At 44.5% G+C, this 13474-nt stretch overlaps 1 long non-coding RNA gene across 6 annotated transcripts in view; it reads left to right on the top strand.

Moving 5' to 3' along the window:
• Positions 1-7088: 7088 nt before the first annotated feature.
• Positions 7089-13474, top strand: part of LOC311440644 — a 9982-nt gene continuing 3596 nt past the window's right edge. For 2 of the 6 annotated variants that reach the window (XR_014695510.1, XR_014695511.1), the window contains exons 1-2: positions 7235-7411; positions 11021-11134. This is a non-coding gene — a long non-coding RNA (uncharacterized lncRNA). The other 4 variants (XR_014695507.1, XR_014695512.1, XR_014695508.1 and 1 more) reach the window with 4 other exon arrangements.

Raw genomic sequence — 13474 nt, 5'->3', positions numbered from 1 at the left:
TTTAATTGCCTTTATGTTAATGACATTATGAATAGCCTTAGCCACAAGATTCTAATTCTGTCCAGTATCCTGTTTCTCAGTAAAGCCCCAGGAGAGCTGCTCATTTTATCAGCATTACTGATTCAGAGTTTTTCCTTGCAGGTGGGTTTTTGTACATAATCAGAATTAATGCACAACACATTTTGTAAGGAACAGAGTAGAAGCACTCTGAATAAGTAATTAACTAGAGTGCTCTAGGAAAAATGCCTGAGCAAATTTTTTAGCATATTCATAAAACATTAAGAACAGTCACAAACACAGTGGAAACAATTTACTGGTAATGTGCTTTCATGCCATTTTCTAACTCTCTTCTTCCCCCCTCCTCCCCTTTTTCTTTTAATGAATGGAGAGAAAAAAAAAAAAATAGGAAAGAAAAGATTTCAGTTCTTTCATTAAGGGGCACCTGCCCTTGGAACAGATCATGTTCCGAGCTGCGTTGGACAAGGATTTACCAGAAGATAAATAGAATACGAGGCTTGTAACAGAAAATAGACTTTCTTCTCCTCCATGTACAAATGGCCTCCTCTCTGCACCACCTTCTGGGTCCTGAAAGACACAGAAGGAAAGGTTATCTGAGCTACTTCTGCATCTACTGATAATTAAAAATAAAGATGCTGATGGAGGGCAATTTACAACATGCCAAAGAGAATGTTTTTTTCATTGTTTGGATGAGTAAAGTGCTTGGGTCTTGTCCGCATGCTCAGGACATGTTAAATACTTGTATTTCCTATAGCTCAGCCATAGGATCTGTGTGTCCCTGTCCCTGGTCCTGGTCCTGCTCCCTGTCCTCCAGCCCAGCAGCGGGTGGGCCAGGAATGTCCTGCAGGGGTGGCTGCTGCAGACCTGTGGAGGTGCCTTGGGCTGAGGGCTCTGCACTGCAGGAAGACCCAAAACAGAGACTTGCCTTGTACCTGGCTGGTACTCTGCAGCCAGCCCAGGCACTGCAGAAATTTGCAATAGCCTGGCTGGGGCAATGGGTGCTCAGCATGGCAGCCATGCACCTCAGAAGTTCTGGAGCAGTGGGATTAAGTTGAGGTTATAAAAATCTTAAAAAATTATTATTAATAATAATAAAAAGTCTGATTTTTTTTTATTTATTATTATTTTTTTGAGTCCTGGCTCCTGAGTTTTTGCTTGTCACCAGAATAGCAAGGAAAGTGTCTGCTTATTGGAGTGGGAGCTGCGGTATGCTGGTGGGCAGGTGGCTCCCGGGGCTTCGGCTGCATCAGGGAAACAATGAATCCTGTATGGCCTGCAGCACAGCTCTGTTCTGTACGTGAAGGTGAGAGACCAAGGTGGTCATTTGGTTGTAAGCCAGCTTCTCTTCTGGATCTGTCCTGAGGGGAAGCTGGAGATGTCTGCATCTGGTGAGCCAGGGATGCGGCTGGACTGAGGTCCTGTGGTGGACCTCAGCTGAAGGTGGCCTTGCCCTTCAGTCCCAGCATGGCAAGCTGCACTGGCACTGCTTTTCCCTTCAGAGGTGGAAGCTCTCAGTTTTCATGAGGGCTGCTGAGTGAGCCTATGTTGCTTGGCTGGGCAGAGCCTCCTGGTGAAGGCCCAGGAATGCTGGGCTCTTGAAGGCTGTCACTGCCATTTGGTGTGGAAGCTGAGAGCTGGAGCAGAGGTCCTGCCCTGCCAGGCCTGCCCTCTTGGCCACTGAAATTCCCCTGGCAACTCTTTGCTCAGTGATCTTTCTGACAGGCAGCAAAAGCACAGTTGTTTGCTTATTTTGCTTAAAAATAGTTTTCTAAATTTGCAAGCAACAGTTCTGCCTGTCTGGAGCCTGGTGCCCTAGGCTGTGTGACAGCATGAGTGACCACAGGCATGGCCCAATCTTATTGTGACAGTGCTGGGGACATTGATATGACAAAGCCATGTACAAATCTATCAGTTTTCCCTTCCCATCGTGGGCAGGTGGAGGGAGATGTTGTGCCCATGGCTATTTGGCATGCTCAGGTGGACACAGGGACCCACAGCTGCAGCTCTGGGTCACCAGAAGCTGGGGTACCTGAAACTGGTTTGGAGGCAGAGGGGCTGGTGCATGGTGAGGGTGACAAGCTGGAGACATTCTGCTTTGCATTGACCCCTTTTCAATTTCTTTCTCAATCTGTACATAAAATTTCAAAGTGAAAAGTCATTTTTGGATGTCTAAAATGGATGGCTCTAAGCAGAAACATTTAGAAATGGCCACCCTCTCCTCACAGGAAGGGATAAAATAAAAATGATGTGCTCTTTCTTAAGAAAGCTTCTATGAAAAGATGTTTAGTCTAAATATTGCAGGCAATATTTTAGATATGCAGCTTTCCTCAACTTGTGCCAGGGTTGGCCATGCTCTGTGGCTGGTTCGGGTCAGGACTCGTCTCATTATTTGGAAAGAAACATATGTGCTGTTATAAGGTAGGAGATCTAGCAACCAACTGGCAACCTAATTTCTGTCCATAGTTGATATAAAACTGGATTCTGGCAGTTTTCCCAGCATATGAAAGGAAAATATTTTAAGAAAGTAGGTATTTAGTTCCTCGAGCTTAAGTAGAAATTTTTCTGACCTAATACCTGCAGCCTGAAATCATTTTGCCAGAGCAACATCCATCCCTATTTTGATGGTAAAATGTGTAATGTGTCCTTCAACAGTTCATTAATTAGTGGTTTGTGTGCACCTAGCTAACTATGCAACCCCTAGGCTTTTCAGTTGTATGTTGCACCATTTACTATTACAACAACTTACTCATCAGCAAAAAATCCTAAAAATGAGCACAAGCTACTTCTGAATGTGTGCATCAGACATTTTAGTCTTGGAGCTAGCTCTGTAAAAGGTAGGGATTTAAAAATAACAAAACAAAACCCGTGAAAATTATCCAATCCATGAAAAATATGCAGCCTCAGTAACACAGCATCACAGCAGATCCACTGGCTCTGTGCAGAAGTAGTTGCAAGCCCTGTCTTGGGGGTCTCTGACAAAAAGGGTTCATGCTTCTGAGGCACCCACATGCGGTGTCCCCTTCCCAACGTCAATAGGTGTACAGCTCGCAGGGCACCAGCAGGATCAAGCTCTGAGTTCCTATGATGTTTAGCACCCTCGGGTAGTGTGGTTGTTTCTTTGCAGCTCCATTTCTTTAATGTTTGTTTTTCTGCAAATGACCTACTCTCCTTCATTATTAAGTATAAAAGCATGGAGGAATTACTTATGCAATCTTTTCTATCTTTTGTAAAGGAGGAGGGGGGAGATTGTCAATTGCTTTTGAATAATGACTTGTACTTACACTGATCTGATGTTGTGAATTCACCACCTTTCCAGAGCTAGGCACATTCCCTAACATTTTGCAGTGGTAAATATGTAGACCTACCACTTATCTAGTAAAAAATGAGTATTGTTGCGATAGATTGGAAAGAATAAAAACAAACTAATGTATATTTTTCAACTTCCTGGTGCTTTAACCTTTCTTAAGAAAAGACTCATGGGACATAATTGAAGGAAAATGTTTTTCTTTAGCAGATGGATTGCTTTGCTCCGATAATATTTTAGTTATGCCAATAAAATGAAGGGTACACAGAAAACCATGAAACTGCCAGCAGTTGTTAGTGCATGACTATTACCAAGGCAGAAATGAGGCCAAAGCAGTGATAAATGTGCACATCTCCCTCTCCATCAGCTGAGGAATGACCTGGGTACACTTTACATCTGAGCACCGAGTGGGCCAACATTTTTCACAGCAGCACTTAATAGTGGACATTAACTTAGCCCTCTCCAAAAGGGCTGACCTGGAGGCTACCCTCTGCGGTTCTCCAAACTGTAATCACTTCTTCAGTCTATAATTTTATCAAATAGCATGCACCTTTTCCAGCCACTTATTGGCCAATTAAGTCAAGTTCTCACTGAGGGGGTCCAGCTGGCTTCAAGTTATCTTAGATGAATTGATTGAAGACATTCTGCAATCTATGAACCCAGTTTAATGATCTAGGTGATAATACTTGTAATTCTTCTCAGTCAAGGGAATTTGCTGCAGCTGTTGTCTGCAAATCCATGTTCTGATACAGTGAAGTACCAGAAGAGCATTAATCCGCCCTCAGAGTTTTATAGCGATGGCTGCATTGCAAAATGGGAAATTTAAGATTCACACAGCATTGCCAAGTGAAAACAATTTTTTATTGACGTGTTTTTATTTTATTTTATTCTATTGTGTTAAAGAGGTTATGTGGAAGAATACATTATTGATAATACTTAAAATTGGCAACTATACAGCAGTACAAAATAGCCTGCTAAAATATTGCATAAAATGTTTGAGATTGAAAATGAGATTTGCCTCAGAGCATGAACAGATCCCTTTTAAAACTGGGAGGTGGAGCAGAGCTCTACAAATAAAGCTACTGGGCGAGATCAGCTCATTGATGTGTTTGGTTAATGATAGGACAGTTTGTTTATTCCAGAGTTACTTTGGGGTAAATGAGACAGTAATCTAATGCCCCCACTTTTTTCTTTTTTTTTCTTTTTTTTTTTTTTTTTAATTTGAAGTGTTTTGTGGAAGGCATGAACAAATACTGGGGAACTGATGCTACCCCATGATTCCATAGCATGAACAGGTAAAGAGGCTGGAACCCTTCCCTTCCCCAGACCTGGAGCTATTGAAGTGCTGCTGAAGAGGTGTCGGACCTTGGCACTGGCCTGAAATGTATCTGTGAGACCTGCAGCAGCTGCACCAGGACCTGTGAAAACACAAAAAGAATCATGTTTGCTTGTCCTGGTGGCACATGGCACATGCCTCTTTTCTGAGCCACATGAATGTTCATGCCCTCCCTGTGAAACAAATATAACTAATGCTAGGGAATATTTTTCGTATTGAAAATTCAACATACTTAGTAATGAATATCCTATTCCATCTGTGAAGTTTGTGTGTGTGAAGTGGGGTGGCTGGGTTTTGGTTTTCACACAGAAGAGGCAGCTGCACTTTTAATGTATGTTGTCCTGCAGGCACACATTCACTTCTGGGGTGAAGGGACATCCCCTCCTGCCCAGTGTGATTGAGCCCATCTCTGCAACATCCTCCTTGCTGCAGGATGCCGGAAATAGGCACTTTTTGAAGGTTGATGTCAGGCTTCCAGCTCTGTCTGGCTCTCCCCATGCCCATCCGTGCTGGCCAAGTCCAGCATTGGAGGCCTCATGGGTGCCCTGGCCATGGCTCTGGGGGCTAACAGAGCCAGCTGCCCACCACAGGCTTCCCTGCATGAAGGCACAGCCTGGACTCAGTGGGTTTCTAGTTTTGGTGGATTTGGTTCAAGCTGTGTCAGTAAAACTGGATCTGCTAATCAACCAGCTATATGGATATCAAGTCTCTGGGGATGTAGACAATATTGAAAAAGCATTGTAATGATGACATAAAAGGAAGATCCCCTCTCTTGACAAATTTCTGAGGGAGGTGGCTCGGGCTCTTTGGGTGCCAGCATCAGTGCATGCAGGGTGGACTGAAGCCATTTGGCCAAGCCACCCTTGAGTGTGTGGCAGAGTCCCTGGGGGAGCTGGCCCTTTTGAGTGGCTCCGCACCATGGGTGGATGGCTTCATGTAGCATGGAGCTTCCCAGGGGATTTAGGGCACAAGTGCAATGAGGGGTCGGACATGTGTTGCCATTTATGAAATTAGTGGGATGTGAACAACATGCAGGAGTAAGAAACATCTTTGATGTTAACCAGACAAAATAACTCTGAAATTAACTGAACCAGGGGCATGCTCCTGCCTGATGTGGTTGATGTGTGCACAGCCAAACCCCTGTGCAGCTTTCGCCATTTGCCATGCTTCAGCAGATGCACGCTGTGCTCTCCCTTCTGTCATTGCTCACAACAGAAACCGCGGCCAGGGACGTCTCCTTGCAGAGGGGTTTGGATTAAAGCGGGTATGACTGAGGGAGCCTGGTATGGCCACAGAGAACATCTTGTTCCCCACATTTAGCCATGGGCAATGTCAAGTAGTATATGTTACATGGATGCTTTTCTCCAGTCCCATAGGCTGTGTTCTGGAGGTTGGCTGTGCAAGGCAAAGGGTTTTGCTTTACAATAATAGACCTACACACAAATACTCAATTCTTCATCCTTGATACCCAGAGCAGCAGTTCCCAAATTAGGGGGCTGCCTTGCTTGGAACAGAGAGAGGCTGAACTGAAAGGGGACTGCCACTGCAGTATCGTATCCTGTGGCCAGGCAGTGCAGCAGTGGCATCATGGATATGGTGCTGTGGTTTTACCATAGATATACTCAAAAGAAGGGTTAATTAGCACATCTGCCTTTGATCCTCCACTTGCAAGGGAAGAGAGAGTTTAGTCTGTAATGCCAGCCAGCTTCCAAACACTTTGTGGATTTTGGCAAGAGGCAGCCCAGTCATAACATTTGAATATTAGCACTTTATAGTTCTGCCACACTAACAACTGCTAATTAGGCAGCTTGGGCATGGCTGAGTGCTGCCTTGAACCCTGTACAGTAATTTACACCTATGTACAACTACAGCTCTGACATGGGAACGCTTTACACACAGTTCACATGCACAGTGATGATTAGCAGCAGAGGAATCCCGATACTGGGTGCCTCTTGCCTCCCCCTCCCCTTCCCAGCACTAGTTTCTGCTCCCTGGCAGCACCCAGAGGTGGAGATGGGACACTCAGGCTAGCAGCCAGTCTGGCACAACCCCTGCTGTGAGGGGACAGCAGGGCGCAACCACATCAGCTGCCCCTGAGGTCATCCTCCTCGGGCTTCAGCAAGATTGGAGATGGGTTTCTTCCCATGCTGGTAGATTCTCCTTTGGCCAACAGCAATAGTGAAACTGAAATGTTTGATGCATTATCCATCCCACGAGGTTTGCTTTCTCAGATTCTTGTTACTGTCTTTTTTTTTTTGTTTTGTTTTGTGTGTGTGTGTGTGTATGTGCACATTGGCTTACACAGCTACCAGCTGTGCTACATGTTGTTAAACTGCTGCTGTTCCCTCCTATCCCCCATGCACCTATTATTAGTACTAACACAATGAGGTTCTCTGCTCCTAGTACAGCCATTTTCAATTAAAACACCAGTACTCAGATAATCTCCTGCAGCTGGGTTACTCGAGGTGTGGCAGATAAGCACTGAGGAAGGGGCTCTTGCCTTAGTAGTGACATGAGCGGCTGTTGCTCTCTATATAGGGGGTGAGGGTGCTGACTCTAGTGGAGCTGGATGTAAGCTGACTGATGTGTCTGGAAATTGCTTACTCTTGTGTTTATTTTATTTATTTATTTATTTATTATTTTCTTTATAGAATGGTGATAGCCTCTCCTTGTATGAGTGAGGTGTCTGCACCTAAAGAGTCCCTGAAGTCTCCCTGAAGAGCTCCTCATTGTCTCCTGCCCTTAGCTTGCAGGTAAATGTTCAGAGTCTCTCCTCTGCAAGGCTTGGTCCTGGTGTGGCAGAGTGCTCTTCTGGGCTCTGTTGCCTCCCTGTGATGCAGAGGTTATTCCTTGTACTCCCAAGGGAACAAGAATGCATTGGGAATGTGGCTGGACCTGCTTTCTGCTTAGCAGCACAAAGGAGGTGTGTTCATCTGAGCTAAAAATGTACTTATTCTTAAAAAAAAAAAAAAACCACAAAACAAAACACATTTTTTCTTTTGGAATAAAGCATAATAGCATAATGTAAGCAGATAAAAAATAATGGTTAGTCTGGCTATTTCTCTGGGGAAAATCCGAGCTGCTTACCTCACTATTTCTTGGACTACTCTAAAATTGGCTACATTTTTCCTTACCACTGTGGGAGGAATAGACCTGAGTTACATCTGCAGTGCTAGCTAGGATACAGTGATTTTTATGCAATTTCCTAACTGTTTTTATATTTAATTACTGAGATCCTGAGCCCTGGGTACTTAACTCGAGGTATATACAAACAGGCACAGAACAAAGCAGGGCTGTGTGTTTCTGCAGGGTTTAGACTTTAGGTGCGTATAATGCCTTGGTACTTGGGTGTTTTTTTGACGTTCTGTACTGCATCTCTTTAATAAAAGAGAAAGTTAGCAATAAAAGCTGGCAATCAAATAAGCAATAAAAGGGCAAAACTGTATTTTCCCCTCTATAATTTGATCTGTAAGAAATGTAAATCGCTCATCCAGAAGAGAATGACTTTCAATTAGTCCTGTTTTCTTAAACATGCAAATCCCCCAGCCGTGTTTAGCAGCACAGTTTTGCCCTAACTCTGCAGAGAATTCCCAAGCAACCTTTAATAGACGGCCATGCCTTCAGGCTTGTCCACTTATGTTTTCTCTCCTGCCTAGGCACAAGATAGATTATGCATATTATTATTCATAAGTGCCACCTATTGAAAGCACAACTACGGGGATGTTTGCAAACGGTGGGCTTGTCCCAGCTGTCCCTGCTCACATGAAATATTCCTGCTCTCTGATAGATCCTCCAAACCTTGCCCTCAAAGTTACTGGTATTTTTCTTGTCAGATATACTGGCATGGAGAAGGACTTGCAAAACATCTGGTAGCCTCTAAAAAGCAGCTAAAATCGAGAGGTCTTTTCCTATTTTCCTCCTGCAAAGGTGTTTGCTGGCTGATGCTTTTGTCTCCCTGAGAGAGATGGCATTTAGGCTGGCTCTGGGGAAGGCTCAGCCCAGGCTGCTGGGAAGGAAGAAGACAGTGATGTCACACTGCTTTGCATGGGTGTTCTTCATCAAGGACAGGGATTCCCCTGGCCATTATGGGAAATAACAAACAGTATAGAAAAGCAGAGAAGCAAAGAGGTAGGAGTATCACGTGACTGAATGTCATCTCTTTTATTAGAGCATTCTTAGATAAAGCATAAATACAACTGCTTTTCTGGTGGCAATTCATTTAGTTCTTAAACGTGTATTTATTTTTTATGCTTGCTTTCATATATTAATGTTTTCTTGCACTCTTAAGTGTTTGGTGTAAAGAACAGACCTTCATATGTTCCCTGCATGGGGAATGAGTCCTTTTCTGTTAGCTATAAAATAGCTTTCAAACAATATATGGCTATGAGTTAAGAAGTAGGAATAGTATTTAAATAAATGTTTTGAATGCTGGTGGCTAGAATTAAGCATAACCCTACGCTTCTGCAAAAGGTCAATTGCAATTCTAATTACTCTTGTGCAAAGTAGCTTATGTTTGAACTGTGCAGTTATAATTAATATATACACCTTATTGCCAACTGTATGCATTTTTGATCATTAGAATCTGGACAGCCTTATTATGTCTGGATAGTCTGAATGAATATGTGAATCTCTGTGGGCTGACTTTCTCTTACACCAGTTCCATGACAATGTAACTGTGCTGTCTCCAATTGCACTGTGCCAATATAAATCTGGGGCACTAACCTGGGGCAGGAGACGCATAGCACTTGTTGTGGTGAGCAGTGCTCTGGTATCGCAAGGTGTACAGCAGGCTGATGCAAGCAAGGCCTACAAACACAGCTGCAATGGGTCCACCATGAAAACCTTACTGATCTCCCAAAGGTAACAAGCATGGTGGCCATAAAATGCCTGACTGTCTACTAGATGTTTTCCCTACCTCTCTGCATGTTGGAAAGTGTTTCCCCTAGTGGGAAAGTGGGCTGAGCTAGGTGATGGGGTGCAGCTGTTTCCTTGCCCTGCAGGGGGTCCCCTGCTTGCTCTCAGGCAGCAGGAAGGGGTGGGGAGCACAGCCCTGGCTCCAGCCCCACCACCTCAAAATATTGCGTGCATCTATGGTCTTGGGTAACAATGTGAGGAGCCAGGATAAAATCCCAGTGAAAGAAGAATTACATCAGGGTACAAAGGTGTGGGATGGAGCTCAGCATCCAGCACTAAGCAGTTCCTGAGCTGGGCTCTGTGCTGGGTGCTGTCCCACCACCAGCACTGACCAGGGACCCTGGGCACCAGCCATGACAGACATGAGCTTGGGAACTGGCTCCTTGCACCACTGTGGAGGTCATGCATGTACCTGCTGGGAAACCCATGTGTCCTGACTGATCCCTGCTGAAGCACAGATCGGGCATGTTCTGCCTGTGGGTGCCATGGGCTTGGAAGGTTCCTGTATGGCTGTGGTGCAGCCCCAAATCTTCCTACCTCTACGCCTCTCTATAGCAGCAGTGCCCTTTCCTTTCAAATGTCATTGGGAAGTGCTGGATAACCTCTGTGCACCTCTATCACTGTTGTTATCCTGCTCTGTAATAACAGTGGTGGCTGCAGAAAGTGCTGGGGGCACAGCTCCCCTGTTCCAGCCCTGCTCAGGGGAGCAGGGTGTGTGTCTGACCACTGGCCCTTGGCCCCTCATGCTGAGCTGCTGATGTGGGTGCCAATTAGTGTCAGCTGTGCTGGGAACCAGTGATGGGGCCACTGGTGTGCATAGGCCACCTCTGTGCTGCCACCACCTTGGCACAGCTGTCAGATGGGGATGGGTCTGCCACTGCTGACCCACACCCCTTTGGAGCTGGTGATTTAGGAGGTGAAAGGCATAATATGCTGTTACCGTTTCCTGAATGACATGGCTGTGGCACTAGGAAGCATGGTCACAGTGTGCAGCATGGGTTTGTTCTGGTCCTGATTCTGGGAAGTGCTCCCTAAAGGCGTGATGCTTCACCACTGAGTTATTTTATGTTGCTGCAGTTCATGGTGTATTTAGAAGCCTTCGTCCATCTTGTTACCCTGTAACACGATGGCTGATCATCATTACTATGCCATCCCTCTTTGTGAGTGGGAAGAGGGATAGCTCTTGACTTGAGTAAAGATGAAGGGTGCAGAGGATCAGCTGTCACTTGTGGGTGTGTGTCCTGCATTGTGTAGTGCATGCAGAGGAAACTATCCCACCCTGGTGATTCATGAACACTGTGTTATTAAATGGACGTGTATATAATGCACCCAAGCATTCACTCAATTGCATGTATTTAGGAAGACATATTTGTTGTGCATCTTCCCTGTACAGAAGTTGTTTGTATGTGTGCTTGCATACATAAACATTGTCAAAAAATTCACTGTAGGTAGCATCATTGAAAACTAGAGCTGAAGCTAAGAACAGCACTCATAACCCAAGCTGCAATGCCACCAGTCAAGCAGGATGCCTTGTGAAGAGGAGAAACAGCATGTGTGTATGTGTAAGTACCGTTGTAGGCTCTTGTGCCCAGGAGCATATGCTTGTAAAAACAACTTGTGTGTGTGCATGCAGTTAGATGTGAGTGCTTTTCTGTATCTGAAAAGCTCCCTGAAATAACCCAACGTGAAGCCAGAGTGTGTTTGTGTTAAGTTGAGACGCTGGCATTAGGATGATTGTATGACTCCATTAACAGTGTGTTATGGCTTCAATTTCACTTAACATCTGAGTTGTTCACATTTAAACATGCCCTTGGCCTGACAAGGCATTATTAACTTCCATTTAATAAAAATAAAATATTACATTTAAAAAAACTGAAAGCTGACAAATTTGATTTAAATGAATACTGAACTCCAGGCAAACATGTTGCTTGAACCCTGCCTGCTGTACTGTAACTGACAGGAAGCATTAAAGTAATATTGAGTGGTCAATATGCGATTAAATATCACATGTCAAGCTTAGCAAGAATGTTCCTTCCAAAGAAAATTATATTGTTAAAAATAAGTGACAAATTCTAAGCAGCTCCTTCAAATTCATGAAGACATGTGAAAGAATGGAAGTGTGCTAGTAATAAACCAGATTCTCTGCAGGAGAGAACTCCTGTACAGAGCCATATAGAGCATCTACAGGTAGTCAGATAAAAATGATTGCACATATTTTAAGCAATAAATTTCGTTTGCATTTGCCATAGAACATAAAGAGAAGAGACATGCTACATTTTCACACCATGTTTTTATCTGAAAGCTTTTGCTGTCATGCTGTTCTGTCTAAAGGGATTATTTATTTATATAGAGACTCAAGCATATAAATGTATATGTACATGCACGGATGCATATGTGCTAGAGCAATCATGAGCAGCATTTAGAGTGTGTAACTTAAATCTAAGTTCATATTTAAAATAATAATTGTAATAGTAATAATGAATGTCCCCCTTGCCATTAGGTGTCTGGGAATACAAATTCTTTGTGGCTGTGGTCCATTATGGCTTCTAGCTGGGAGAACATGCCTAAATGTGATCAACTTTCACACTGTGCTTGCTGCAAGTAAGGCACAGAGCTCTTGCTTTCCCCTTTCTTCAACAAGGATCCATCCAGGATTATCAGGGTAGCGTCCAGCAGTCTGTCTAGAATAGAGAATAGACATAGCAAAATGTTGAGATCCACAGCCTTGGACAAATGTGATATGCCTAGGTCAAGAGATTAGCAAAGCCAGGTGAGATCTGAGACCTATTTGTTACTGCCCAAACCCAAATTAAGTTTTAAATATTGTCAGAAATGAGAAACAGCTACCAGATAGTGCCAGGATAATTCATCTCGCTGTGTCCAGAAAATATCTCTTAGCTCCATCATGGTGCCTGCTATCCTGCATGAGGAAACGCCTGTTGGAGTAGCTCCCTGAGCAGGCAAGGGCCCCATTTCCATTCCAGGGGCTGTAAGCTCCGTGCCACCCTGCCTAGTGCAATTGTCCCTTGGGCAAAGGTTGGGCAAGGTTTTAGGTTGAAGGGAAAACAAAATGATATCTTTCAATTTTATGGGTAAGGGGGGAGGAAAAGCATCTGCTCTTCTTCCCATGCCCTGCCTTCAGACCCAGCTTCAAGCCTGGTGACTGAGCCCTGCAGGGGGACATGCAGGTGTCCCCAGGTCTGGCTGCCTCTGCTGTGGTCTTGCTGCAGCCTGATGTGCGTTTGTGCTGTCAGCTTGGCTTGGTTGCAGGTCCTGGTCCCAGTGCCAAGGGGTCAGAAAGCACTAGGGCTACTGCATACTGCCCTGTGTGTAATGTGTCACACAGCTGAATCAGAGGAAAGGCAGTGAAGGCAATGCATGAGTGATCTGCCCCTGAGCCATGAAACCTCTTCCCTGCTTCCCTCATCCCCAAGAACCCTCTCTCCAATCCTTTCTCTTTTCTGGTCATGTGGTCAGGGAAAAATACAGGGCATTTCTAAAAGCCCCCATAGTTAGAAGTGTCCTTTTTTAGTGCAAAGACTACAGGAAGACAGTGCTCTATTTTGTGGCAGTGGTGAAACCACAAGAATGGTGCAAGAGATGCTCAGAGCTCTGTGGTGCTCTTTGTAAAGGGTGGTTTGAACTGGAAGCAACTGGCTTTGCTCTACAGCTATGGCGAGGGCACTGCTGTTTGAGCATAAGATGAAGTTGCAGCATGAGGGTGGTTAATTCTCCGCTGGGAAGGTGCCCTTCAGACTGGCTTGTTTCTGTACTTGCACTGGAAATACGATTTCACTGGCATACAAGAATACAGTGGATTTTCTGCCTTGGACTACTGAAATAGGATGGGAGCTTGCCAGACAAATGTTATGTTTTTATTATTTTCATGCTCCCTTTGTGTG

This window comes from Aythya ferina (assembly GCF_964211825.1).
Source record: "Aythya ferina genome assembly, chromosome: 8".
Lineage (NCBI taxonomy): Eukaryota > Metazoa > Chordata > Aves > Anseriformes > Anatidae > Aythya > Aythya ferina.
The sequence above is the reverse complement of the archived record's forward strand: the minus strand, read 5'-3'. Positions and strand labels throughout refer to the sequence as shown.